Here is a 6392-nt window from a genome sequence, read left to right as displayed (position 1 = left end):
TTCCAATATTCTCTAAAAATACTAATACCCCACAGTTCATGATTACAACATTCCTGGACCTTAGAACCAGGATTTTTTGGCCAGTTTTCTTTTTCCCACGGAACATATACAAACATGTTTGTTGCTCATTTCTATCCATGTCATATAAAATGAAATGAAGTAGTTTAGATAAATATTGCCAGTGTTCATTCAATAAAGCTCTGAAATGTCAATTGATCATTGAGTCCTTTAGGAAAGACGCAATCCATCCTAAAAATCCATTGTGTTTCTTTTCTCAACATGGCTCTATCCCAATCTCCACCCCTTGCATTTTTTCTTACCATCTCTATGACTTTAAAGGTAAGACACCTTGTGTCACCCTCATGATACTCCCAAGTATGACGTGCCACAGAGGTGTCTCTCCTATGTCTCACGTCACCAAGGTGTTCCCCCACTCTACGTCTCAGCTCCCTTCTTGTCTTGCCTACGTAGTTTTTAGGGCAGGGGCAGGAGATTAAATATATCAGACCAACGCTTCTACAATTGGCAAAATCTCGAATGAAATATGTTTTACCGGTTACGGCGCTGCTGAAAGTTCTACCCTGACCGATATACGGACATGCCACACAGCCGCTACATCTGAAGGTACCCGTAGGTCTTCTGTCCAACCAGGTACCCTCTGGTGCAGGACGACTATAGTGGCTATGTATAATCCGATCACCTATAGAGCGTCCTCTTCTGTAAGTCACAGAGGGTCTATGGGTCACAAAGTCTGCTACATCAGGATCAGCCAGTAGGACACCCCAGTGGCGTCTTAGCACTGTCATTACTTTCTGGTTTTGATTGTCATAAGTACCTATCAAACGTATGATTTTTCCTTCATCCGTTTTTTGTTTAGGGGTAAGAAGAGAAACTCTATCACGGGTGCATGCATCTTTAAAAGCCTGTGTCAGGGGTGCGGATGGATATCCTCTATCAGTAAATCTCCTTTTTAGATCCTGTGCCTGATCATAGAAATCCTCAGGATTCGAACAATTTCGACGTAATCTAAGGTACTGACCTTTTGGTATACCCATTTTTTGTTTGGTGGGATGGTAGCTGTCCCATCTTAATAGGCTGTTAGAGGCAGTGGGTTTTCTATAGGTTTTTGTACTTAGGTATCCATCTGGCCCCTTTTTTATAATAACATCCAAAAATGGAAGGCTAGTGAGACTAAATTCGCTGGTAAAGGTGAGACCGATGTTATTGATATTTAGTTCCTCCACAAACCTCTTAAAAGAAATATCCGTACCTGCCCAGAGTATCAGGATGTCATCAATATAACGCCCCCAGAAAATTATCTGGGGGTTCCACCAAAGATCTTCTTCCCCAAAAACAACGGTGTCCTCCCACCAGCCCAGGAGCAAATTTGCGTAGGTGGGGGCACAAGGGCTCCCCATCGCAGTGCCCCTGAGCTGGTGGAAGAACTTACCGTTGAATGTAAAGTAATTATGGGAAAGAATAAAATTAAGCAATGTAATAACAAAAGAACTGTGGGTTCTGAAATGATTTCCTCTACTTTGGAGAAAATGATTTACTGCATCCAGACCACTCACATGTGGAATGCTGCTGTATAATGCCTCCACATCGATCGACCCCAAAATGATATCCGGGCCGATAGTGATCCCCTCTAACTTGTTCAGTAAATCGGTCGTATCCCTGATGTATGAGGGGAGACTAGTGACGAACTGGCGAAGAAAAGAATCCAAATAAATCCCAACATTCTGCGTGAGGGATCCCACCCCTGACACTATGGGTCTACCCTTGAGAGGGGTTAGCCCCTTGTGCACCTTGGGAAGTGCATAGAAAGTTGGAATTATTGGAGATTTAGGTAACATAAATGCCAGCTCGTCACTAGAAATCAACTTGTCATCCAGGGCTGATGTCAAGCAGTTTTCAAGTTCCTCCAAAAAAACCCTTGTTGGGTCTTCTCTCAGAATCCCATATGTGGATCTGTCATTAAGCAGGGCATTGACCATCTTGAGATATTGTTCATGATTCATAACTACCAGATTCCCACCCTTATCCGCATTTTTGAAGATAAGATTTTTATCTTGTTCAATATCAGAGAGAGCCTCACGTTCTGTTGGAGTAAGATTATTATCGATGGCATCCCTCCAATTAATTTTTTTCAGATCTTTAATTACTAAGCTCACAAAAATATCAATGCAGTTTGTATCTGATATTGGGGGCATTCTGGTACTTTTTGGTTTCAGGGATGTGAAAGGTCCCTCCCCCAGGTTTCTCTGACCTTCTTCCCAGAGCTCAGCTAGAATTCTAACCTCTGATAGATCAATGTCTCCCAGACCCAGTGTTCGAGTCTGATCTCGTTCTTGGGTTTTAAAGAATTTTTTCCATCTGAGCTTTCTTGCAAACAGGTTTATATCCTTTGCCCAAATAAACGGATCAAACGATGTTGTTGGGACAAAGGATGAACCCTTCGCGAGTACCTGTAGCTCATCATGTGAAAAAACCTTTTCAGTCAGATTTATGATGTGTTTAGTATCTATCACTGTTTCCCTGGGGGATCCTGCGTACGAGTCCGTAGTTCGTATTGGGTCTCCCCCCTTTGTCCCTCTAAAAAAGAGGAAGAAGAGGAGGAAGGTACATTGTACCCTGATGCCCCTCGTCCTTGACCCTTCCATTTGCGTGGTCTCCCTCTTGACCTGTTTCCTCTACCTCTGTTCCCTCCCGGATTTTGAGTGCGTCTTTCAGTATCTGATGACTCTACTTCTGATGTAGAGATATCACTATGAGGTACAGGGGGAGGTTGTGAGATGGTTAAATAATTAAAGACAGTCCTGTTCTTAAACTCTGTCACGTCCTTTATATATTGTTTGTGTTTCCTATCCTTCAAGGAAAGCTGGAACCTCTCAATGGAAGTTTTAAGGATTGTCTCCCGTCTTATAAAGTCAGGATCCGATTTAAATTTCAGAGCTTTTTCAATTAAATCAGTTAATCTAGAGGAAGTTTGCTGAAAAATTAATTTTTCTTCCTCTAGAAGTATAGTCATTAGACGAACTGAACTTGCCACAGATTCTTTCTCCCACTTTTCAAGTAAGTTATCGGAACGTGATCTCTGAGCTGGGGTAATTGAAATTCTTAAACCTTTCGGTACGATGTTATTCTTAATATAGGTTTCAAGTGACTGTATTTCCCACCATGATTTTATATTCTCTTTGTAGGCATGATACAGTTCAGAGAACACCTTTCCAATACTTGGAGTTTGATCAGTCAAGTTCAGTTCAGTTTCAGAAAAAACACTTCGGGCATCTGCGAGCCAAACATTAAAGTCCACAGGATCTGACAGAAAACTGGCCATTACAAAGCAACAACCAAAATTTTTACAAATAAATTACCATATAGAGTGGGCATGTGTAGAAATTAACTTACTAAATATAACAAATACCCTATTAAAATTTACCTTTTATTGTATCTTATTAAAATATTACAATTTTTTAAATCTCCAGCGATCTGCTGTATATATAGATAATTAATGATGCTCACATAAACCTGATAACCCTATGTTTCAGAGGTATGTATACTTGGACAATAATATATATATAAATCACCAATACAATAAAGCAATAACGTTGGATGGCACTTACATATTGTGGATCATGCTTTCTTTTCAGTCCTATGGGGGGAGACTGTCATAGGGTAAGATAAAGTTAGAATATTGCTCTGATGTATTCAATATTGATGATGTAATCTAACTAACACTCCTATTACAACAGATCCTCACCCTACCTAACAGCGGGGGAGGCGCCCCCACTTCAGCCGTTGACTCTCCACTCCCTATAGCTGACTATAACCATAGTATACATGCATGACAATACAAAGCATACCTTTAATGTATATAATGATGCATCATTATACAGCACATCTATGTGTACAAAAAGTGATAAATAATAAATAAATAAATCCTTCACCAAATCATGAGATAATGGAACAAAAATAAATGAAGGATAAAATGTAAACCTTTAGAGTACCTCTACGCGTTTCCCCCCGGCAAAAAGCTAGTACCCGGGGTTCCTCAGGAGGTTTTTACCAAAAAAGGTACTGTGCAGGAGCAAGTGGAGACAATGTCACAAAAAATCATTGACCCACAAGTATTTTTCTGCACAGGGAGGCATGCATACAATCAAACTGCATGCCACACTATATTCAGCCATTATGCCCATATTTATAGTAAGGATGATAACTCACATTGTGTTCACGTGTGATGCTGGTCTACACATGCCCACTCTATATGGTAATTTATTTGTAAAAATTTTGGTTGTTGCTTTGTAATGGCCAGTTTTCTGTCAGATCCTGTGGACTTTAATGTTTGGCTCGCAGATGCCCGAAGTGTTTTTTCTGAAACTGAACTGAACTTGACTGATCAAACTCCAAGTATTGGAAAGGTGTTCTCTGAACTGTATCATGCCTACAAAGAGAATATAAAATCATGGTGGGAAATACAGTCACTTGAAACCTATATTAAGAATAACATCGTACCGAAAGGTTTAAGAATTTCAATTACCCCAGCTCAGAGATCACGTTCCGATAACTTACTTGAAAAGTGGGAGAAAGAATCTGTGGCAAGTTCAGTTCGTCTAATGACTATACTTCTAGAGGAAGAAAAATTAATTTTTCAGCAAACTTCCTCTAGATTAACTGATTTAATTGAAAAAGCTCTGAAATTTAAATCGGATCCTGACTTTATAAGACGGGAGACAATCCTTAAAACTTCCATTGAGAGGTTCCAGCTTTCCTTGAAGGATAGGAAACACAAACAATATATAAAGGACGTGACAGAGTTTAAGAACAGGACTGTCTTTAATTATTTAACCATCTCACAACCTCCCCCTGTACCTCATAGTGATATCTCTACATCAGAAGTAGAGTCATCAGATACTGAAAGACGCACTCAAAATCCGGGAGGGAACAGAGGTAGAGGAAACAGGTCAAGAGGGAGACCACGCAAATGGAAGGGTCAAGGACGAGGGGCATCAGGGTACAATGTACCTTCCTCCTCTTCTTCCTCTTTTTTAGAGGGACAAAGGGGGGAGACCCAATACGAACTACGGACTCGTACGCAGGATCCCCCAGGGAAACAGTGATAGATACTAAACACATCATAAATCTGACTGAAAAGGTTTTTTCACATGATGAGCTACAGGTACTCGCGAAGGGTTCATCCTTTGTCCCAACAACATCGTTTGATCCGTTTATTTGGGCAAAGGATATAAACCTGTTTGCAAGAAAGCTCAGATGGAAAAAATTCTTTAAAACCCAAGAACGAGATCAGACTCGAACACTGGGTCTGGGAGACATTGATCTATCAGAGGTTAGAATTCTAGCTGAGCTCTGGGAAGAAGGTCAGAGAAACCTGGGGGAGGGACCTTTCACATCCCTGAAACCAAAAAGTACCAGAATGCCCCCAATATCAGATACAAACTGCATTGATATTTTTGTGAGCTTAGTAATTAAAGATCTGAAAAAAATTAATTGGAGGGATGCCATCGATAATAATCTTACTCCAACAGAACGTGAGGCTCTCTCTGATATTGAACAAGATAAAAATCTTATCTTCAAAAATGCGGATAAGGGTGGGAATCTGGTAGTTATGAATCATGAACAATATCTCAAGATGGTCAATGCCCTGCTTAATGACAGATCCACATATGGGATTCTGAGAGAAGACCCAACAAGGGTTTTTTTGGAGGAACTTGAAAACTGCTTGACATCAGCCCTGGATGACAAGTTGATTTCTAGTGACGAGCTGGCATTTATGTTACCTAAATCTCCAATAATTCCAACTTTCTATGCACTTCCCAAGGTGCACAAGGGGCTAACCCCTCTCAAGGGTAGACCCATAGTGTCAGGGGTGGGATCCCTCACGCAGAATGTTGGGATTTATTTGGATTCTTTTCTTCGCCAGTTCGTCACTAGTCTCCCCTCATACATCAGGGATACGACCGATTTACTGAACAAGTTAGAGGGGATCACTATCGGCCCGGATATCATTTTGGGGTCGATCGATGTGGAGGCATTATACAGCAGCATTCCACATGTGAGTGGTCTGGATGCAGTAAATCATTTTCTCCAAAGTAGAGGAAATCATTTCAGAACCCACAGTTCTTTTGTTATTACATTGCTTAATTTTATTCTTTCCCATAATTACTTTACATTCAACGGTAAGTTCTTCCACCAGCTCAGGGGCACTGCGATGGGGAGCCCTTGTGCCCCCACCTACGCAAATTTGCTCCTGGGCTGGTGGGAGGACACCGTTGTTTTTGGGGAAGAAGATCTTTGGTGGAACCCCCAGATAATTTTCTGGGGGCGTTATATTGATGACATCCTGATACTCTGGGCAGGTACGGATATTT

This window comes from Hyla sarda, chromosome 2, assembly GCF_029499605.1.
Source record: "Hyla sarda isolate aHylSar1 chromosome 2, aHylSar1.hap1, whole genome shotgun sequence".
Classification (NCBI taxonomy): Eukaryota; Metazoa; Chordata; class Amphibia; order Anura; family Hylidae; genus Hyla; species Hyla sarda.
Note: the sequence above shows the minus strand (reverse complement) of the source record.